The sequence below is a fragment of the Mauremys mutica genome, chromosome 3 (genome assembly GCF_020497125.1).
Source record: "Mauremys mutica isolate MM-2020 ecotype Southern chromosome 3, ASM2049712v1, whole genome shotgun sequence".
Taxonomy (NCBI): Eukaryota; Metazoa; Chordata; order Testudines; family Geoemydidae; genus Mauremys; species Mauremys mutica.
Window position 1 is genome coordinate 129,049,240 of NC_059074.1, and position 23,771 is coordinate 129,073,010.

At 44.9% G+C, this 23,771-nt stretch overlaps 1 long non-coding RNA gene across 1 annotated transcript in view; it reads left to right on the forward strand.

Annotated features, from left to right (window-relative positions):
* The window catches only part of LOC123366052, a 38,306-nt gene that overhangs the window by 8,016 nt on the left and 6,519 nt on the right, over window positions 1–23,771 (forward strand). The window contains exons 2-3 of the long non-coding RNA XR_006577898.1: window positions 16,768–16,841; window positions 22,527–22,634. This is a non-coding gene — a long non-coding RNA (uncharacterized LOC123366052). The remainder of the gene's footprint in view (window positions 1–16,767; window positions 16,842–22,526; window positions 22,635–23,771) is intronic.

Below are 23,771 nucleotides of genomic sequence, written 5' to 3' on the forward strand. Positions count from 1 at the left end.
ACCACGCCACCATGAAACACACTTAAGGGAAATTGCTTCCACTCCAGCAGGCTCCTGCCCATTGAGCTGATTTAATAAAAACGCTTTTCTCTGTCTCGCTCTCTCTCAAGCTGCCTTCTTGAAAAGCTCTTTCCTACCTTGGAGGGAAAGTTATTATATTTGCCATCCCAGCACAATTCAGATTTGCCAGTCTGTCATCCTTTAATTAATTTAGATTGATCTGGTGACTGTTTCTCACAGTCTGGGACTATTTGTCTTCCTCTCCTTCTCTCTCTAGTGAGCTGACCTCACTCACAAAGTGAACATTTGATTTTTTTTTAAAAGGTTTCTCCCACCAATTCATAAATTCAGTCTTGAGTAATTACATTTTTCCATGATGAAACTCTACCAATTATACATGCATTCCCATATCTCCAGTTAATGGTACGCAAATGAAGGCAAATCGGAGTAAAATTGCTAATCAACCAATTGCACTTTCCCATAGACACAGTAATATTGTCTACTGAAGACAGCTAGACCTGTGTGAAGAGCTAATGGCCTGATGCGGAGCAACCCCATCTCCCACTGAAGCTGATGGGAGTGGAGGTTGCTCAGTTCCTCCAAAGAATGTGCCCTTTGTTTTTTATCTGGGTTATTTATTCACTTTTTAAAGAAATTACCCCATGGTTTAATCCCTTCTTTTTCATTCTGCTTCTTTAAGATGCCTCGGCCTAGTGAGATTACTTGCTCTGTCTCCTTTGAGTATTAGAGACTTTGCCAGGCCCAACCCACACCTCACCAGATACACACTTAGATCCACAGTAAAGGATGCAGACTCTGTCTTCCCTGTCCGTCCTTTATGTCTGAAGCAACTTCATATATACCCAGAGAAATGAGTTATATCAGTAACCAGCATAGATTCCCTTCCTCATTTGTCATGTCAAGTTTCATGTCAATCTTTAGAGCACATAAGGCTTTTAATCCAGAACATTTTAAGAACACCAAATTCACTTAAAAACCCTTACATTTTGGGGCTTATACCCACCCTCCCCTCTGATTTGCTTACCAATGATACCACTTCTTTCTTTTCCTATAGCTAAGAACCAAAACTAAGCATTGAAGGTTTGGTAGGCCTAAAGGTGAATGGAAATTTAATTCAGAAGATATCTATGGTCAGGATAGAGCTAGTACTTTTACTGTCTTCCTTTGAAGTTATGGTCAATATCCATCATCTGGAGATGCTCCTAGAATAGAGAGGATCGGATGCTGAATTGTGCTGTGAGAAGTAATTGACAGATGTCTCAGTTGTACAGTTTACTGTAGTGTACCCTTTCCATAGGCTCTTACATAAAAAGATACTACTCATCTCAAGTAGCTTAATCTCCCAGTCCCTCTATAAATTAGCTCCTTTAAATCATTCCTCTTGCTAAAACAGCATTGTTTGTTTTTTTTTAAAAAGAAAACACCACCTTGGCTCCAAAGAGCAGCTTTGTAGAATTGCATTATTATTAGAAATGGAGCTTGGAAATGCTGCCAGCATTCCCAAAACCAAACCTGACCAATAACAGGAATATTATAATAACAATAAGATATAGAAGTTAGAGATGGAAAAGACTTATTGACACAGCTATGCCAAGGAGGAATTTTTGGTTGGGGGTTGAAATCACATGAAACTCAGAAATGTTGCCCAAATTTCATGTAACAAAGTAAAACTGAGGAGGAAGGGGAACCCAGATAAGGTAAAAATAAAGATTTTTTTTTAAATCCCTGGCAAATAAAAACTCGTGTTTCATACAGCTCAACCAATAAGGTCATGTAGTTCAGTGGCTCTCAACCTTTCTAGACTACTTTCAGGAGTCTGATTTGTCTTGCGTACCCCCAAGTTTCACCTCACTTAAAATCTATTTGCTTACAAAATCAGACAGAAAAACACAGAAGTGTCACAGCACACTATTACTGAAAAATTGCTTGCTTGCTCATTTTTACCATGCAATAAAATAAATCAATTAGAATATAAATATTGTCCTTACATTTCAGAGCAATATAAACAAACCATTGTCTGTATGAAACTTTAGTTTGTATTATCTTCGCTCATGCTTTTTATGTAGCCTGTTGTAAAACTAGGCAAATATCTAGATGAGTTGATGTACCCCCCTTGAAGACCTCTGCATACCCCAAGGGGTACGTATACCCCTGGTTGAGGATCACTGATTTAGTTCACCTTCTGGCTTATGCAGGATTGTTCTCTACAAAAGATATGTAAGTGCTTTGTCTGTGAGGATGTGTGTTTTTGTTTCTTTAAAAATGCAGCAGGAGATAGGCCAGGAGGATGCTAGTGAAAGTTCTAAGCAGAATTTTCTCTGGTGAAGCACAGAGAGAGAGTTGCAGAGTTAATATGGTTTTCTTTAGTCTATTATTGTTTCTTGTTCAGTGTTAGTAGCACCAACCAAGAGCACTTAAAAAAAATCATGCATCAAGACCCCAAAATCAGGAGATTGCCTTAAAAATCATGAGATTTTAAAAACAGAATATGCTTTGGGTTCTTTTATTTCCGTTCTGATTTTTGAGCCTTTAGGGCATCATACTTTCAACCTTTTCTCTACAACCAGGAGGGCTAGATGCTTACACTTTTTATTTTAATAGAAGTTTAGATTCTCAAGTAATACGTGATCTTTGGAGCTGGGGCTTGAACAAAAATATTGAGTATCACAAGGGTTGGCAACACTACAACTGGGATATAAAAGGGTGATGGCATGCCTGTCTGAGAGGCAACAGAAACTGGCATTTGATAGGCAAGGCAGTGGAAAAAACTTAGAAACAAGAAAATTTAGGCTGAGATTTTTATTTTTTCCACAGTTACTAATAAAGCTACTACTGAGGTAAGCTGGGACTCTTTCTATAGTGCATGTGTATCTGTTTGGAACAGAGTGGAAACGTCCCCTTGCTTTCAAGCATTTGTAGTCGAAGTAGTGACACTGCAACTAGATCGCTCAAGTATATTGTATTGTGCCCTGCATTAGGATGGAGTCTCCTTCCCTGTCCTGCTGCAGTGCTCTTCTGGCACAGGCACAGCATAGCTGCCTGGAGCAAGCTATGTCACTACATTTTCCCATAAGGAGGAGAGAGTTAAACAAGCCCTAAGCTGTTGGACTTTTCCTACCTCCTCCCATCCTGTGAAAAGTGTAATCCACCAGCCTGCTCCCCTCCCACAACCCTCCTAGTAAACAGCATGTCCCCTGAGTGTAGGGGATCCTCAGAGGCCTCTTCAGCAGTCCTGCTCCTTGAGGGAGGGGAGAGCAGAGGCCCAGAGCCACAGGAGTTAGCAGCAGCAGCTAGGAACTCCTTGGGGACAGCAACAATGGGGCCCAGCAGACAGATATGACTAGGCCTAAAATAAGTATTTTAGGGAAGGGCAACTTCCTAAAAGTAAGCCCTGAGAAAAGCACTTCCTCTTGTTATAGGGGGAAACTGAGGCTTCCAGTAGGGAGCCCCATGCCTCATAGGCAGAAGGACAACATCAAATATATGAAAGCCGCTTGGAAACCAAATAGGATTTGGCCCACAGACTCTATTGACAGTTTGTGTTTTTGCTGTAGATAGTTCAAAAACTGGCGTTGTGTGGCAGGGATCTGATAAAATATGCAGATGCTGGACGCTATTTAATCCAGAGAGCATGATTTTTTCTTATTTCTATTACATGTATTTCTATTACATCTATAACATTATATGTAGCTTGTTGTCAGTTGTATTGCAATCTCTTGGAATGTTCTCACAATATTTGGTGGTGGTTTTCTTAAAGTCCCAGTTCTGGGAGCCGTATGATTGTGAGAATCTCAACTTGGATTTACAAAAAAAAAGAAGTTTTACTCCCATGTTTGTGGTGAAAAGCTTGAAAACATGAAGCCTAAAGGCTCAAACCAGTAGGGAAATAAAAAGGAACCCCAAATATATTTATTTTAAAATCTCACAATCTGGGGGGGCCTGACTCATAATTCTGAACACTTGGGGTTGGCAAAAGTGTATCAGACCAAGAGAAGACTATTTTAATCAAACTCATAATTCTTCTGTAGGACCATTTATATGAGGACTTCAGGTGCTTTACAAACATTAATCAATTTATCCTTCCAGCATCCCAAAAATAAGTTTTGATTTTCGTTGGAGCTATCCTGAATTCTATAAGATGGGGCCACAATTCAGGAAAGCACTAAAGTACATGCTTAACTTTAAGCATGTGCTTATGTCTCCATTGACTTCAACAGAATTTACACATGTGCTTAAGTGCATCCCTGAACTGAGGGCTGGGTTTGGAAAACAAGTATCTTCAGGGATTGGTGTAACATCATCACATTATGAACTGTGTTGGCACTAAAGCTGGAATACTGCCAAAAAAAATCTATTTTCTTGCATTTAAAAATGAATTTGCCTCATCTTGGCTTCTGCTCCCTTTGTGTTAACTTCTTCCAAACGTTTGAATGATTGAGCTAAGGCTGTGTCTTCACTGCCAAAAAAGTGTGTGTTTACAGCGAGATAGCTAACTTGAGCTAATCCTAGTAAAGACACAGCTCAGGTAGTTTTTACCTCAGTGTAGCTAGTCAAGAGCAACTCTAGATAGCAGATTAGAGGTTCACTTACTCAGATAATCACGCCAGAAATGGTATAGTTTAGCTCTTTGGGGCAGAGTCCATCTTTTTGTTCTGTTTGTACAATGCCTAGCACAGTGGTGTCCCAGTCTATAACTGGGGCATTGTGGTAGCTGCAGTGCTACCACAAATACAAAGTATTAATAATATATGTTCTCTGAGATTGGACACTGCTTGACACAGTAGAAGACTTCCCAAGCTGTTCCCCAGGGCCCTGGCACAGAGGCATTTTAAAATAATTTCATATCGCCAATTCCGAGTGCTCAAAACTCATGAGTCAGGAACCAAAAAATCATGAGTTGAGAACACTGTAATGGAGACTAGGACCTAAGTGCACTCTTCATAGTTAGGATCATACACAAACACACAGTATTGTTTGTGAACATGAGGTGAGGCAATTTTTGTTCAAGTTCTACTTCCAGATAATAAATCTTACAGTAGCTTCATTCTTCTAGGAACAACGCTACAGTAAAGACCTTGGACAAACAGTGCTAAGCACAAAGTATGAGGGATTTTTTTTCAGTAAGTGTTCAAGGAAATTAACTAATGCATCCAATCTCAAAATACTGCTATTTCCACTAGTGAATACAACTAGCGTGATGCCAACACTCTATCCTACTAAAAAAATTGCAATATTTTTGCTAATTAAGACCAAGTTTAAAAAAGTCACTAGCAAACAGCAATACTTTTGTATTGAAACTGCAGTTTTGGCCCTTGAACGAGCGTAAAGGGAGGTTTTTTTAATGGTAGAATATGGTTTGAATTAAAGAGCAAGAAAAAGCAAATTCTCTCTTTCAAAAGAGGGGAACATTTTGAAGTTGAAATCATGTTTGATTTTACTTTGCAGGTTTGACTATGAGACCACTGATAGGTCTCTTGTATTTTGTTCTTTGCACCTGGTTCCAGAAAAAAAATCAAATGCTGTTTAGATGGGACAGCTGTTTCTGAGCTCATTTGCTAAGGTAAAAATGGGGTATCGAGGAGAGACGTAGAAGATTATTTTGGAGCTGATCCCAAATTCTTCACACAGCCACAACTCTCATTGGCATGTAGAGCAATTTGGAGTCCTTCCGGGTAAAAAGTGTCTCATGGGGTGCAGTTTCTACTTCACAGAGGTCTTGGGGTCAGAATGTGTCCCTTTTGCTCATGTAGGTGAGCAGCTAGTCATCACACAAGTGAGTAATGAATCTCCAATGTGAGTAAGGAGTTCACAATCTGGCCTTGAATGTTTGTACATTGCTCTGAACACTAGCATTTATTAAATGTGCGGTATAAAAGTAAGATGATACTAAAAATATTTTGATATGCTAGAGCGAAGATTTGTCATCAGCTTCTTTAGTACACTGCAGTTTCTCCTCTCCCTCTATCCCCCACTATCCGACCCGATAGAATGTTCTGAATTTTCCATATCTACTTTTTTCTTTTTGCCCCTTTTGTCTTTCGGTAACAGTGTTTGGCATTTCCTGGACAGCCCGTTCTCCATAAGGCCTCAGTGTTTGAATGCTAGAACGGCTTGAACGTTGCCTGCTGAGACCGAAGAAGAACTTGAGTGAAAATAATCCTCTCCTTTGTTCCGCTTGGTTTGCTTTTTGTTTGCCTGACAGATGTTCAGCCCCTGTGCGTGTGCACGGAACGGCTCCTCCGAAGAGTCGCCAGGCTCTGTGATCAGTCAGCTTATTGATTTCTGCATATCCGTGTTGCTTATCATCACTTACACATGCAAGGGCTCCGAGGCTGAAACCTTTCTCCCTCACACACAAATAGGGAGAGCTCCTATTGTGAAGATACTGAGGAAAGCAGATCTCTCTCCCCCCTTGTACTATTGTGCCAAATCTAAACAAGCTTAGAAAAAAGGGGAACGGGATAGGAGGACGTTCTGTCAAACAAGCAGATGTGATGCTGCATTTTGATGTCATGACATGTAATGTCACACAGGTGAATGAGTATAAGGGAAGGCAATGTCCTGGGTGCCTTATGACTCTTACATTTTATTTCAAGTTTAGATTTATTTCACTTGACTGATGGGTGTATGGGTCAAAGACATAGCTAGGGATCATCTCATAACCATGCCGCTGGTATCCTTGTATGTTTTCCATTGTGTTGCTGTTTGCTGCCCCTTATTCTGATTGGCCATTGCTTCTGGTTTGTAATGACATGAGTGCTACTAATACAAGATTTACTGCACTGCCAACTTGCACTTTGAAGTTAACCAACACTTATCTACCTGTATCCTTTCCTTTCCGCTGTGTTCATGAACGGCTTGCTTAACTGTGCCACCATTGCTGGCTCTGGATTGAGACTTTTCTCTTGTCACTGGCGGCACATTGAATCCAGAGTTAAACAGTGAGCAGGGCACATCTGATTGCCTTGCATAGATACACACTGCTGGCAGTTGTCCAAGTTGGGACCCCCTTGCAAAGTTTCCTCTAGGGAATATCCTGTTTCTGTGTGTGTGTATGGGGAAGTTGGGGAGGTTTTGGTTTTTTGCCCTTGTCTCTGCATGCGTTTGAGCTTCTATAGACTTTTGCATAATCCATGAAGGAATAAAATCTAACACCTTTGCCTCGGCACCCTGACCTTCTCACATGGGATAGACAAATGCTGGCTAACCTGTACGTAGCAATCACTTACCCTGCTCTTTAGGCACTTAAAACAATCACAACTATTCATCAGTGTCCAAGACTTTGTCTACATTATGGGTGGACTATCATTAGACAAAGTACATCCAGTCCCCAGGAAGTGGGACTGGGGACTACTCTGTACTGTGCATAGGGCTAGAAATACGGCTCACTGCACCTTTGCCTTGCATTTTTCCTGCAGTAGAGGTTAGGTGCGAGTTGCTACATAGATTTGGGGTAGGGTGACCAGACAGCAAGTGTGAAAAATCAGGATGGGGGTGTGGGGTAATAGGAGCCTATATAAGAAAAAGACCCCAAAATTGGGACTGTCCCTATAAAATCAGGACATCTGTTCACCCTAATTTGGGATATGTTTGCCACTTTGTTGCCAACCCCTTAAAACTTTTTCCCATTGACAATGAGAATTTGCTCCATAGACCAGCTTCTCCTTGGAGACATATCATATTCCATCGACCTCTTTTCCTTACAGCATATCATTTATCACAAAGCTTTTAGGAGCCCCAGTATTATGATTATTTTGAAGTGGAGGAGGAGGAGGGTTTCCTTTGAATTTCATTAATGTGATTAGCATTTTACGGTCATTTAATACCGTAGTAGCTCACCATTAGTTATGAAAACAGAGTAAAGTCTGTATTAATGACCTGTTGCTTGACAAGATCTCTTACGCGGTAGAAGTAAATGCAAACATGTTTGGTGCTTTGAAGTTCATCCATTTTTTGACTGAAATGTTGTTATTGTTATGCCAAAGCCTGAATTCCATACTCAACTTTCACTCAGTCCCTTTTCAGGCAAACCTGCCACTGGCCTGAGCAGGAGTTTGCCTGACTTCATTGAGAGCTGGCCTGAGTAGATGTAATCCCTAATCCACCAAGCAGCATAAAGTGATGTTATGGGGGCTTGAGTTCGTAGATTGGTGTGGCATTGGCCTGGTTTGTGGTGCTGCCTGGTGGCAACTGAATCTAACATAAACCATTAGTGGTGCCAAACTCTAGCTTTTGGTAGGTGTTACTCTGCCTCCAAGAAAAAATATCAAGGTGCAGTATATCTCACCTTGAAGCAGTGGTCTTGGCCACTCTAAGTGCTGACAACAGGAGAGCCACCTGTCCTTCAAGATTCTGGAACTGCTTTTTGAATAGTCGCTGGATCCTTGAGTTCTGGCACAAACATAGCCCCAGGCAATAGGCACATGGCAGATATTCCCAAGGCCTCATGATTTTCCTCTTCCTGGATTCCTCTCAGAAAATAGGAAGATGTCAGGTGTTTCCCTTCACTCTTGTAAGCGAAGTTGGGCCAGCAGAAGTGCTTCTCTCAAGGCCTAGTCTGGTTTTGAGATTTTCCTCACCATTACTGTAAGTGTCGATGAGACTTGAGCAGGTCAGGGGATGTTAAAGAAAATAGCTGATGGTGCCACTGGGTTTTGGAGGTGACACCAACTTTCATTTACCTATAGGTTGTCAGTTTTTGGTCCTCACTGAGCCATGTTAAAAACTAGCAAGGGAGGCACACTCTAAAAGAATAATAGTGGCCTAAAAGGTTCTCTACGAGAACTGAATGGTGCTTCACTGAACATGTAGGACCAGGTGACAGAAATCTTTTTAGAACTTGGATCTCCAAGAAATGGACATAGTCATTGCTATAGACTGCTGTAATGAGATCTACATAAATTGCTGTCATGCAGTTTATACATTGAGGCCACTCCCACACTAAAGCCACTGGTTGTGCAGAATGAGACAACCTGCTTATTAAGTGGAATCTTACTCTGGGAGCATGTTACACTAGAGCTTTGTGAACTGCCCTGGCTGCCAGTACATTTCTGGGTGGAGTTCAAAGTGTTGATTTTAACCTATAAAGCCTTGAATGGTTTGGGACCATGGGCTGAAATCTCTTCTCCCCCTTTGTTTTTGCTGACATGTTTAAGGTCAGTGAGGAGGCTCAGGCTGGAGCTCCCTTGACACAAATGTGGGTGGGTGAAGTGAAGGAGGACTGCATGCAAGGCTTTATTTGTGAGGAGTCTTGACTTTGGAATTTGCTTCCCTTTTGGTTCCCCAGAGGCCAGATTTGTTAATCTTCTGGAGGCTGTGAAATGCCCACCTCTTAGCCTTTTAGGCAGAAGGTGGGTTAAGGATTTGTAGGATTCATTCTTTTATGGGTTTATTTTAGTATGTAGCTGCTAGTGGATAGAGTTAGGCCAGCCCCGAGTGCTTTTTGAAAATCCCACCACATATATGTGCCTGGCGCGTAAGCTGACACACATTGAGTGTTATTAACTGAAATAAAACACATACATCAGACACTGAATTAAACTCCCTTTTTGTGTTTAGATAGTTCAAGGAGGAAAAGGAAGGCTGGTAAAGGAAAGAAAATATCTATAAATCTAGAGGCTATGTTTTGCGGGGGGGTTAACTTTATCTTTACATAAATCTGCAATATGGTTAGTAACTGATATTCTATGACTTTCAGTGTTTCTTTGAAAAACTGTACTAAAACCAGAAGAATGTGGTCTCTTTTGTGTAGCTGTTGTGATGTTTCACCAAGCAATTTGATTGGGTTATTTTGGTAAATGGGTGAATTTAATAGAGGTGCACCATCCTATGGCCCACTCCTACAATTAGATCTTTGTGGGCAAACCTCTGTGCTGGTCAGGAGCGACAGAAACTCCTAAATGGGGGCGGGAGGTACCGGTGCCTGAACAGTGGCCCCGCCCCCTTGTACCACCTCTTTCCCCCAAGACCCTTCCCCACACTGCTTGCCTTTATGGCGGGTAAAAGTGATGGGGTCCTGGGCCCCTTGGCCCCCCATTCCAGCACCCCTGGTGCTGGTCCAGAGCCCCACTGGCCATAGGCGGCAGGTTTGTATAATTTTTGGTGGGGCCCAAAATGGTGGTGCCCCCCAGCTCCCGCCCTGTAAGCCGATATAAAATGAAGCTACAACGCGTCAGCGCCACAAGATTACAAGGGTCAATTAAAAGTGGAAAGTCAGAAGCAGCACTTGCCTACTTCAATATACGGTATTATATTTTGTTGCATCTGTTGTGATGAAGTGGGAATGTTCTTAATATTTTCTCTGAATACTGTGTGGGTGCCTCAGTTTCCCCTGCAAGATGCCAACTGAAGGTGTTGGGGACAAAGAGATCAGGTGGCCTCCTTGTCCAGAAGAGACACAGAGGCCAGAGGAGGGAGTGTCAGTTTGGAGCTGGCTGGGGAAATTGGGAGAGACCCAGAACTTGGTTCTGGGCTCCCCACCCCCCAAGATGGACCTGACAGAGGGGTTCTGTTTTCTGTACCAACAAGCTCTGTTTAAACTGTGTTCCCGTCATCTAATAAACCTTCTGTTTTACTGTCTGGCTGAGAGTCACATCTGACTGCAGAGTTGGGGTGCAGCGACCTCTGGTTGCCCCAGGACCAGCCTGGGCAGACTCACTTTGGAAAGTGCATGACGTGGAAGGGCATGCTGAATGCTCCGAGGTCAGACCCAGGAAGGTGTAAGCTTCTTGCCCTGGAGACAGTATGCTCCGAGAGAGGAGGCTCCCCCAGAGTCCTGACTGGCTTTGTATGGAGATGTTCCAAAGCATCACAGCATCCCCTTCCACACCGTGCACTTCCCAGAAGTCCGCACAGGCACTGACACTCCCTCCTCCGGCCTTTGTCTCTTTTCCAGGCATTAGGAGGCCACCTGATCTCTCTGTTCTCCAACACCTTCAGTTGGCACCTTGCAGGGGAAACTGATTTGGGAGAAATGAAGTAAAAGCTGCCCAAACCGAGCCTGAGCACTCCTGAATTTTGAGGTGTTCAAATCTGGAAGGCAGGTGCTGGGGGTGGGAGAGGGCTGTGGGCTCCATGGGGGAGCATGGCAGCAACTGTCTGGAGCTGCATGGAGCCAGATACGCTGGTCTGAGTGGCACAGTAAGCGGTTTGGGGGTTGGAGAAGAGGTAGGGAGTTCCGGGGGGCAGTCAAGGGACAAGGAGCAGGGGGAGTTGGATGGGGCAGAGGTTTGAAGGGGCAGTCAGGGGACAGGCAGCAATTGGATAGACATGGGAGTCTAAGAGGTTTATCAGGGGACAGGTAGGGGGTGCGGTCCTGCGGGGGGAAGTTGGGTGGGGTCTCAGGAGGGGGCAGTTGGGGACAAGGAGAAGGGAGGCTTAGATAGGGGCTGAGGTCCCAAGGGGCAGTTAGGGGCAGGGGTCTCGGGAGGGGGTAATTGGGGAACAAGGACCAGTGGGGCTTAGATAGGGGGTGGAGGTTCTGGGGGGCAGTTGGGGCAGGGGTCTGGGGAGGGGGCAATCAGCGGACAGAGGCTGGGATTCAAAGGGCTCTGGGCTGCTGGCAGCCGCGGGGATCCCAGAGCCCTTTGAATCCCAGCCCCAGCTGGGAGTCAGAGGACTCTGGGCTGCCTGCAACCGCAGGGAGCCCAGAGCCTTTTAAATCCCAGCCGGGGCGGGAATCAGAGGGCTCTGGGCTGCCCGCTGCGGCGGGGAGCCCAGAACCCTTTAAATCTCAGCCGCTGCTGGGATTTAAAGGGCTCTGGGCTGCCTGCAACCGCGGGGAGCCCGCAGCCCTTAAAAACTCAGCCGCGGCAGGGATTTAAAGGGCTCTGGGCTGCCTGCAACCGGGGGGAGCTGAGACCCTTTCAAATCCCAGCCGCAGCCGGGAATCAGAGGGCTCTGCGCTGCCCGCTGGGGCGGGGAGCCCAGAGCCCTTTAAATCTCAGCCGCGGCTGGGATTTAAAGGGCTCTGGGCTGCCTGCACCCGCGGGGAGCACAGAGCTTTTAAAATCCCAGCCGCGGCCGGGAATCAGAGGGCTCTGGGCTCCCCGCCGCAGCAGGCAGCCCAGAGCCCTCTGATTCCCGGCCGCGGCTGGGATTTAAAAGGCTCTGGGCTGCCCGCCGCGGCGGGGAGCCCAGAGCCCTCTGATTCCCGGCCGCGGCTCGGATTTAAAAGGCTCTGGGCTCCCCGCGGTTGCAGGCAGCCCAGTGCCCATTAAAGCCCCGCCGCCGCCGGGACTCAGAGGGCTCTGGGCTGCCTGCTGCAGCGGGAAGCCCAGAGCCCTCTGATTCCCGGCCGCGGCTGGGATTTAAAGGGCTCTGCGCTCCCCGCGTTTGCAGGCAGCCCAGAGCCCTTTAAATCCCAGCCGCGGCTGGGATTTAAAAGGCTCTGCGCTCCCCGCGTTTGCAGGCAGCCCAGAGCCCTTTAAATCCCAGCCGCGGCCGGGAATCAGAGGGCTCTGGGCTGCCTGCTGCAGCGGGAAGCCCAGAGCCCTCTGATTCCCGGCCGCGGCTGGGATTTAAAAGGCTCTGGGCAGCCCGACGCAGCAGACAGCCAAGAGCCCTCTGATTCCCGGCCGCCGCTGGGATTTAAGGGGCTCTGGGCTCCCCGCCGCAGCGGGGAGCGCAGAGCCCTTTAAATCCCAGCCGCGGCTGAGATTTAAAAGGCTCTGCGCTCCCCGCGTTTGCAGGCAGCCCAGAGCCCTTTAAATCCCAGCTGCGGCCGGGAATCAGAGGGCTCTGGGCTGTCTGCTGCGGCGGGCAGCCCAGAGCCTTTTAAATCCCAGCCGCCGCCGGGAATCAGAGGGCTCTGGGCTGCCTGCAACCGCGGGGAGCCCAGAGCCTTTTAAATCTCAGCCGCTGCTGGGATTTAAAGGGCTCTGGGCTGCCTGCAACCGCGGGGAGCCCAGAGCCTTTTAAATCCCAGCCGCAGCCGGGAATCAGAGGGCTCTGGGCTTCCCGCTGCAGCAGGCAGCCCAGAGCCCTCTGATTCCCAGCCGCGGCTGGGATTTAAAGGGCTCTGGGCAGCCCTGGCGGCGGCGGCGGCGGCGGGGGGGGGCGCTCCAAGCAGGGGAGAAAAAACATTGGTGGGGCAGAGCCCCTGCTTGGGATTTATTCATGGGGCTAAAGCCCCAGAGCCCCATATAAGTCGGCGCCTATGCCACTGGCTTATGTGGAGCTCAGTATAGATGGCATGGATCTGCTGGAAGGAGCTAGTTGATTATATCTGTACATTCATTCCATCTTGCTGAGGTCTGTGACTCCAGGAGTAAATGGACCGATCCTGGCCTCATGCCAGCATTAAATGGGGAGGTGACATCCAGTCTGTGTGACCGCCGAGCAGCGGAAAGCACATAAGTGAACAGACAGGTCAGTCCTGGTGTCATGCAAAGCAGTGGGGGACACCAGTTGGCGGATTGCTAGTGCAAATGAGTGGTGTGTGCAAACAAACATTAGTCTGCACTAACTCAATATGCAATGAAGTTAATTCAGTTTCAAAGTAGAATATAGAATACATATTAACTGGCCAGTTGGTCCACTTTAAGCTTTTGGGACACATAGACACAGGTTATTGGAGTGCAGGCTAACTAAAGCTAGCCCAGACTCTGCCCTCTATGTAGACAAGCCCTAAAACTATTAAGTATACATGATATTTTGACTTTATTTTAAATTGCCTGGATGTTGCCAGTAATGAGAACTACTAGCGTACTGAAATAATACAATTTAAAAAGGGGCAGGGGGGGATTTAATTTGAAATAAAGGCTAAAGGCCAAGATTTTCAGGACGTGCCTTTCTGAAAATCAGGCCTCTTCAAGTGCTGAGCACAACCCTCTGAGAATCAGGCACCTGTGGATGTCCCAACCTGACAGGCCTTAAAGAGAGAGGTGCCCTTTAATCACTGTGGAAAATCTTGGTGTAAAGTTTTAAAATTTGAAGGAAAAGAGGCTGCAAGAAATGGGCTAGTTTGGGCATTTACTAATCAAATTCAAATGAATGGGGTAACTCCAAACTGGAAGCCGTCTATTAAAAGGGACAATACATGGCATAGGTTAGGGCTTTTCAATAGGTGACATTACAACAGTTTAAGTTCAGGTATTTTTTTTTTTAAACAAACGTCGTTAAACTGGTGCAGAAGGCTGCATGGACACTTCTATTTCAGTTTAAACCAGGCTTATTTCAGTTTGGTGTAAGTCAGTTGTGAACGGGTTACAGTAAATAAGCCAGTCTTATTCTGATGGAAGTGTCCACCTTGGAAGTTTGCGCTGGTTTAGTTAAAGCCGTGGAAGTTTGCCTTAGTCACTGTGACTGCTTAGAATATAGTGCTATGGTTTCCAAGGTCTGGTCTAGGTATAATTACATCACTCAGGGGGCATGACAAATTCACACCTCAAAATGACATCGTTATACCAACCTAACCCCCGTGTAGACGGTACCATGTCGGCAGCAGAGCTTCTCCTGTCTACGGAGCTACCACCTCTGAGGGAGATGGATTAAGTATGGCAACGGGAGCATCTTCATTTAAACACTACAGTGGTGCAGCTGCAGCCGCGCTGATGCAGCATTTTAAGTGTAGACCTGTCGTGAGTGACCAAACAACTTTGAAATAGGTTATTTCCTTGCTGGGAGAGAAATGTGTTAATACAGCCAGAGGGCACCATGTCCTAATCTAATTTATTTACAACTGTGTACGCTCATGAACTGGGCTATTAGATGACAAAGCACAATACAGCTTGTAACTCAAATGTAGTACACTGCTACAAGAACCAACAGTCGGGGCTAGATTAAGCATTTTACAAGCTGTGCTTAAGGTGAATGAGGGGAGGGCCGGCCCATCAGCAGTGTTCTCCTGCACTGCCTCTCATTGAATTTCTATGAGTCAGGAGCTCTGTGGGCAATATGACAAGGTGAGTGGTTGAGGGCTGCTGGCCAGAATGCCTGGTATGCACTAACACAATTCCCTGTTGGGTGTTAATGGATGCAGCTAAACCAACGTACAATGCAATTTAACTGCAAGTGGAGCCAAGGTCAAACCATGTCCAGCATTGATTTATGTGATTGGTCCTTAGCTGCATTTGCACCTAAACTCTGAGCACCATTTCAGCTGCATCTATCGCTAATGGTGTGAATAATTTTACTAGGGTTAGACAAAGCTTTCCTGGTCCTGTACATTAGCTCAAGCACTGAAGGGGAATTATTAAACTGAAATATTTTTGTTTTTTCAATTAAATCTGACATAAAACCCCATCTAAACGATGAGCCTAAACCATTCACCGGTGTTCCTTCAAATATTGTTTTCACCCCAATTTTATGAATTACGTGAAGGGAGAAGTCTCTCTGCTTTTGTGAAGCAACACAAAAAAGCCAGAAGTTTTTGTGGCTTGCTTGAAATCAGTGAATGAACACATTCTGCAGAAACTCCCTTAAAAAAAGAAAAAAAGTCCCTCTAATTTTGGTTAGTCAAGCAGCTCCTAAGTACACAAGAGGAGAGAGAAATGAAACATTTTGACTCGAACGACTGTCAAAACTATCAACCAGTTTCAAAATACTTGGCAAAAGTTGTAACTATAGCACAACTAGCAAATAAAAACCTTCCATACCAAAAGGTTTGTTGCTGTGCGTACTGACGGAGACTGTATTAACTCTTCTGCTCTTAATCTTCCATTCCATTATACTATATTTAAAAGGACACGTCAACATGAACAAATCAAGTGTAAGGGCTGCCAACCAATGCGATCCAAAATGCAGCTTCACTTACAATACTGTTTGTCTAAAACCTCATAAGAATAAAAATCTTGTAATGTTTTTTCTAACTTAATGAAAGCTTCTTTTTTATTTAAAAAGTGTTATTAACCCAAATAGGAGAGCGGTGTGCATGGCAATAAGAGGGAGATAAAGATAAACAGAGTGACATACACCAGTTTTGTTTCAGTAATCAGGCTGACTGAAGTGTAAAAAATATAACAAAGCACAAATCCAATTAAACTATAAAGCCTTTGGGCCAGTGGATTGTGTTATACCACCTAGCCCAATGGGGCCAAAATTGTGGTTTAGCTTTTGGGGACTAACACAATACCCCCCAAAAAAGGGTGAAAACTAAGAGCCAGATTGTGTCCCACAGATCCAGATGTGTATCTCCCAGGTTTTGGATGGAATAGATGGAGCATAGCTATTTCTGCAACAATCCCCTCCCCCGCCCCAACTCTTACACCAGATCCTTGTGGAGAGCTCTCTGTGGGATGGGAGGATCCCAGCGTGGGGAAGGGACATTGATGCATCAATCTTGCAGGGATTCCACCAAAAAGTTTGGGCAGCTTGAATCTGCATGCAATTTCCAGCGGAGCACACACTGTACTGTGGAACCTCTCCCACCTTAGGGCGGATTCTAGGAGCGGTAGTAGACCACAAAATGCTGCTAGTGAATGGGTGCAGAGGAGCAAGGGTTACAAAATAGAAAAAGCTACGCCAGTGATCTTGGGGAATCCCCAGACCTCGGGGATCCATGGGCTTGGATAAGCCAAATCCCTTTATTTTCAAGAAGGAAAATTCCCCCTTCCCCTGCTGGAACAATATATGGGAAATTGTGGTGGAATCACCACAGTTTTCCACCTCCTGCCCCTTTCCCACATCTCCCTCACCAGATGGGGTATTCAGATCAGTCATTTTATATGTACAGTTCTGTTATCTTTAATAAATGTGAATAACAAAGACACTAACACAGATTTATTTTTGTGCCATAATTCTTTGCAGATGATGCACAAATTGGGGGAGTGGTAAATAATGAAGAGGACAGGTCACTGTTACAGAGCAGTCTGGATCAGTAGGTAAACTGGGCTCAAGCAAACAATATACGTTTTAATATGGCTAAATGTAAATGAATACATCTAGGAACAAAGAACGTGGGGCATACTTACAGGAGGGGGGGACTCTATCCTGGGAAGCAGTGACTCTGAAAAAAGATTTGGGAGTTGTGGTGGATAATCAGCTGAACATGAGCTCCCAGTGTGATGGTGTGGCAAAAAAATGGCTGATGTGATCCTTGGATGCATAAATGGGGATTTTGAATAGAAGTAGAGAGGTAAACCTCTGTATTTGGCACTGGTGCGATTGCTGCTGGAATACTGTGTCCAGTTCTGGTGTCCGCAATTCAAGGATGTCGGTAAATTGGAGAAGGTTCAGAGAAGAGCCACAAGAATGATTAAAAGGTTAAAAAGTATGCCTTACAGTGATAGACTCAAGGAGCTCAATCTATTTAGTGTAATGAAGAGGACAATGGCTGACTTGATTACACTCTATAAGTACCTACATGGGCAACAAATATTTAATAAGGAGCTCTTCAACCTAGCGGAGAAAGGTATAGCACAGGGGTTGGCAACCTTTCAGAAGTGCTGTGCCGAGTCTTCATTTATTCACTCTAATTTAAGGTTTTGCGTGCCAGTAATACATTTTAACGTTTTTTTAGAAAGTCTCTTTCTAGAAGTCTATAATATATAACTAAACGATTGTTGTATGTAAAGTAAATAAGGTTTTTAAAATGTTTAAGAAGCTTCATTTAAAATTAAATTAAAATTCAGAGTCCCCCGGACCGGTGGCCAGGACCCGGGCAGTGTGAGTGCCACTGAAAATCAGCTTGCGTGCCGCCTTCGGCACTCGTGCCATAGGTTGCCTACCCCTGGTATAGCATGACCTAATGACTGGAAGTTGAAGTTAATTTAGGCCTGGTCTACACTACGCGTTTAAACCGGTTTTAGGAGCGTTAAACCGATTTAACGCCACACCCGTCCACACTAAGAGGCCCTTTATATCGATATAAAGGGCTCTTTAAACTGGTTTCTGTACTCCTCCCTAACGAGAGGAGTAGCGCTAGTATCGGTATTACCATATCGGATTAGGGTTAGTGTGGCCGCAGATCGACGGTATTGGCCTCCGGGTGGTATCCCACAGTGCACCACTGACCGCTCTGGACAGCAATCTGAACTCGGATGCAGTGGCCAGGTAGACAGGAAAAGCCCCGCGAACTTTTGAATATTTCCTGTTTGCCCAGTGTGGAGCTCCGATCAGCACGTGTGGCGAGGCAGTTAAAAATCAAAGTAAAGAAAGAGCTCCCGCATGGACCATGCGGATGTGATTGCTGTAAGGGCAGGCAAATCTGTTCTATCAGCGCTCCGTTACAGAAGACAAAATTCAAAATCATTTTTAAAAAATCTCCAGACAGACGCCATAGCAGGGACTCAGCTCACTGCTGCGTGACAAGCGTAACAGAAAGCCAAAGAATCAAATGGACGCTCATGACCTGGAGGACTCAAGCTATCCCACAGTTCCTGCTGTCTCCGAAAAGTATTTGCATTCTTGGCTGAGCTCCAAATGCTTCTAGGGTCAAACACAGTGTCCGCGGTGGGTCAGGGCATAGCTCAGCAATTTACGCACCCCCCCACCCACCCCCAGAAGTGAAAGGGAAAACAATCCTCTCTTGACTCTTTTACATGTCACCCTATCTTTACTGAATGCTGCAGATAGACACGATGCTGCAGCACTCAACACCAACATCCTTGCTCCCCCCCTGCCATGGGTGGCTGATGGTACAATAAGACTGATACCCATCGTCATCATCAGCCTATTGGCACATGGGGCAGTGCAAAAGGACTGGTAACCATGCCGACTAGCATCAGTTAGGTTGATCAAGGGTGCCTGCCCCTAATTTTTCCTGGTAGATGGTGCAATATGGCTGGTAACCGTCTTCATCATAGCAACAGGGGGCTGAGCTCCATCAGCCCCCACCCTTCATGTGTAAAGAAAAGATTCAGTTGCCCCTGGACTAGCAGTGGGATGCTGGGCTCCTCTCCTACACACTGCTTAATGTCCTGTCTGGACTATCATAGCAGCTGGAGGCTGCCTTCCACTCATTTCTCACTAACAAGTCACTGTGTCATCACACAAGTGGGGGGACAATGCTATGGTAGCCCAGGAAGGCTGGGGGAAGAACAGAATGAACAGGTGGGGTTGTTGCAGGAGCACCCCCTGTGAATAGCATACAGCTCATAATTTCTGCAGGATCTGACACAGAGCAGCTGTGCTCTCGGGTTATGATATACAGTGGTTCTCTAGTACACTTGCCCATATTCTAGGCAGGACTGATTCTATTTTTAGATACCAAAAAGGAGGGATTGACTCAGGGAGTCATTCCCAATTTTGGCTTTTGCGCCCCTGGCTAAGAAAGGTAGGTAGCCATGATCATCTTATTACCAATTTATGGTATGGTAGATGGTGCAATATGGCTGGTAACCATCTCTGCTGTCATGCAAAAGCAAAAGCATGCTGCTGTGTAACGCTGCTGAATCGCCTCTGTGAGCGGCATCTAGTACACATACGGTGACAGTCACAAAAGGAAAAACAGGCTCCATGATTGCCATGCTATGGCATCTGCTAGGGCAATCCAGGGAAAAAAGGCACGAAATGCTTGTCTGCCGTTGCTTTCCCAGCGGAAGGAGTGACTGACAACATTTACCCAGAACCATCCGCGACAATTATTTTTGCCCCATCAGGCACTGGGATCTCAACCCGGTAATTCCAAGGGGCGGGGTAGGCTGCGGGAACTATGGGATAGCTACGGAATAGCTACCCACAGTGCAATGCTCCAGAAATTGACGCTAGCCTCGGACCGTGGACGCACACCACCGATTTAATGTGTTTAGTGTGGCCGCGCACACTCGATTTTATACAATCTGTTTTGCTAAACCGGTTTATGTAAATTTGGAATAATCCCGTAGTGTAGACGTACCCTCAGACTGGAAATAAGGTGTAATTTTAATAGTGAGAGTAATTAACCATTGGAACAACTTACTGAGCATTGTGGTGGATTCTGTGTCTCTGACAATTTGTAAATCTCAACTGGATGTTTTTCTCATGGATACGCTCTAGGAATTATTTTGGAGAAGTTCTGTGGCCTGTTATATGACATGGTTGGAATAGATGATCATAGTGATGGTTCCTTCTAGCCTTAGAATCTCTGAATCTTGGCCCTGTTCCTTTAACCTTTCTCTTTTTGCTGAAGAGTTAATTATTGTAAGTTACAATGATGGGCTCCTTTTAGGAGACCCTTTCCTCCCACCCCTTTCTACTCCTCTGAAATGATAAGCATTGGATCTGAGACTTGCCAGCAAAGGGCCAGGAGCACCCAAACAAAAAAAGACACTGATAAGTTATTTACCAAAAAACCCAATTTTTAAAAACTCCTGACTGTTTTATTGCAGTGTCACACAACAAAGTGCCTACAATAAAATGACAACTTAGCAATGCGGTAGGAGAATGCAAAGCCTTGCCCAATCCTGCAGTTCTTACTCAATTAAAACTGCCTAGCCCATGTCGGTGGGAGTTGGGCCTGAGAAAGGAGTTCAGGACACAAGACTCTGTTAATGTCAGGCCCATACGTGCCATCTTGTCTGGTTTATGACTGCTCCAAATAGCCTGAAAGCATTAAACAAAGCAACTGATGAAGAAATGAAAGAAGCGGGGTGGGGGAGAGGAAGGGGAATTTCTTTTTCATCTCCAAGTCCCAACACTTCATGGTCACGAGGCCTAGTCCTGAGCAGTGCTCAGCATCTCACAGGAGCAGGCCAAGAATAAGAAAGAGACTGTCCGTTTGTTTCTTAAATTGATTTTTGTTTAGATCTGGGGGAAACGTGACTTTCATTTTGCAGGGGTTTGTTCTGCATTGGTTCTTGCCCCCTCAGTTTTAGGTGTAAACAAACCCCAAATCTCAAAGGTCAAACTCAGTTGCCCCCACTGAATTTCCCTGGCTTGATGACTGTTGGGCTTCTGTTAAATGTGGGGATTTCAAGTTTGTAGCTCACTTGGTATCAGGTTGTTTTATCCAGTTTCAATGGGAACATTTCAAACGGCTTTACTTTTAATGGCATTTGACAATTTCTGAGCATCTTATTCATCCCAGGAAATCACAAGAGAATGGAAGCAGTCCACTCATATGTCCCTGTCCCACAGCAGCTAGGGCATGGGCACAGGCACAGATTCGGGTTAACTGTAGAAGAAAAGGAAAAACTAATATGGGGACTGCTTAGTATTGTCCTCAACTTAAAAAAATAAACACCTTAAAATTCATCCCAGGAAAATCTTGGTTTTAGTTAAAATAATTAGATCAGCTGCATGGTGTTGTCTTTTCAAAGGACAAGGCAGAGAAAGATCTGTTGGGGGGTAAATAGGACATACGTATAGAGGTCTCAATCCTGCAAGGTGCTGTGTACTTTCACCTCCCACGATTTTAACCCCGCAGTATGCAAAATGTGCGTGCAGTGTATACAGTGTTTCCCAGATGCCTGTTCAAATCAGTCAAGTCTGTCTGTTTGTTTACTATAAAGTTTTCATTACAAACATAGTATTTGGGCCTTGAGGCTGATCTCACACAGACATTTATCAGTTGCTGCTGTACAAGCTATGCAGCAATATGCATCCATATGTCTGAGATCAAAATAAGGCCTTCAAAATTAGTAAGGCAAAGTCTATCGCAGTAGGGAAGCCAGTAAAATACTCAATGGCTATTTTTACACACACAACATAATTGTTTTGAAGCCTGTGATGGCAACTAAATATTGCCATCTGATGGTTCCTCTTAGCACTGCCCCAGATGCAATCAGTTCAGCTCCATGTCTGAGAGCTGCTTCCCAAAACACATCTCTGCAATTTGCAGGCTCTGAGCAATGTGGCTAGAACCTGGGGGGCTGCTGGAAGTGTTGGGACCCAGCAAAGTGATCAGCTCAAAGAGCATTCGCTATCCAAAAACTAAAAGCACATACTTTAAAAATAAATAAAAGTTGTTCCAGTCTTTCTGCAGAAAGGGAGGCCTAGGTAAAACAGGAATTCTGCAAGATAGAGAGGAAGCAAATTTCCCCCTCTGTTCATTTTGGTAAATAAATCTAATCCCCGGGCTCAAATAGTTAAATCTAACCCAGTCCTCTGCTATCAGCAAGCACTAGCTATATTCTGGTGCTTGATATGTCTTATCTTATTGTTACTCCTTTATGAGCACTTGTATTGCAATAGTGCCCCACAGCCTCCATTGCCTCCGTAATTCAAGGTGCTAGTCAAAGCACTTTATAAACATTAAACGCTTAACCAACACCACCATGCTGTAGCTGACAATTTCTTGTAGACTGAGGGAGAGAGCTGAGGGAGGCCACAGAGGACCGCGTCAGGGCCAGAGCTGCGACTAGAACTCAGGAGGTTCCTACCTTCTAGCCCAGTGGTTCTCAAACTTTTGTACTGGTGACCCCTTTCATATAGCAAGCCTCTGAGTGAGACCCCCTCTAATAAATTAAAAACACTTTTTAATATATTTAACACCATTATAAATGCTGGAGGGAAGCAGGGTTTGGGGTGGAGGCTGACAGCTCACGACCCCCCATGTAATAACCTCATGATCCCCTGAGGGGTCCCAACCCCCAGTTTGAGAACCCCTGCTCTAGCCCTGTGCTCAGACCCATGTTTTTTTATTGCAGATACTTGAGGCACTACAGTCGTATAAAGGCCCCAGGGAGGATTGGAGACCCAGTGTGTTGGGCATGGCACATAAATAAAAGCCTGCCATGGGAGACGTAAAATCTAAGGTAACTGCATAACCTTATGAACAAATTTGTTTTATTCAGTAATAAAAAGTGTGTGGGTGGCTGGGTGTGTTAGAAAACATGCTTTATAACTGATGAAATCGCTCCAGTGTTTACCTATTCTAGGATGAATGTTTAAATACAAGCAATTCAGACAATATAGCTGTTTATCAACCAGCTTTGTTTAAAAAGCAAAGGAAGCTGATGCAGCAGCTAGCCCCTTTAAGCAGGGCCCGCCCACAACATTTTGGCACCTGAGGTGGGGAGCTCAAATGACACCCCCATACCCCTTTGCTTGGGCCAAAACTTTGAAAGGTCTCAATTTTGCCTTCTTCCTGTTCTACTCCTCTCATGGTACTGCTCTGCTACCTACCCCAAAAAAGGAGAACTAACAACTTAAAATGCCTTGTTCAAAAATTTTAAGTAACACTTAACTTTCAAACTCCTGAACAGCAAATGTATCTTTTCTTGTCTGCATAGTAAACACTGGCATGTTTATTTGTTTGAATAATCGAAGTGGTGCTTTCCGTGCCTTCTTGGTTGCAAAGATTTGAACTGCTTCCTGAAGGTCCACAGTCTGAGCCAGCTCATGCTCTATTGAGATGGTTGCAAGGCCGACCAGCCTCTCCTGTGTCATTGTGGAGCGTAGATGTGTTTTTATTAACTTCAGCTTGGAGAAGCTGCGTTCTCCACTGGCAACTGTTACTGGAAGTGTTAGAAGTACGCACAGAGCAACAAAAGCATTTGGAAAGAGGGTGGTCATCTTATTTGTGCACATATATTCCAGAACAGCCTTTGTAGTTGATCCTGCTGAAAGGTATTTTATATGCAGAAAAACAGTTGTGGCACAGGTGGGCCGTGGGGTTTTTATCCCATGTTGGGCGGGGTGGAGGGAGGGCTCAGAAAGAAAAAGGTTGAGAACCCCCATGTCCAGATGACAAAATTGCCCTGATATAATTTACGGTGCAAATTTAAATGGATACAGGTAAACTGGCACAAACATTTATTTCAGTATGAGTGTCTTATTGCAGTTCTGCTTAAATCTATTGCATACAAGTTTAAATTAATCCAAAATAAAAGTATAAACAGAGTGGTTGCACAGATTTTAATATATTAATTTACAAACCCAGTTCAGTTAAA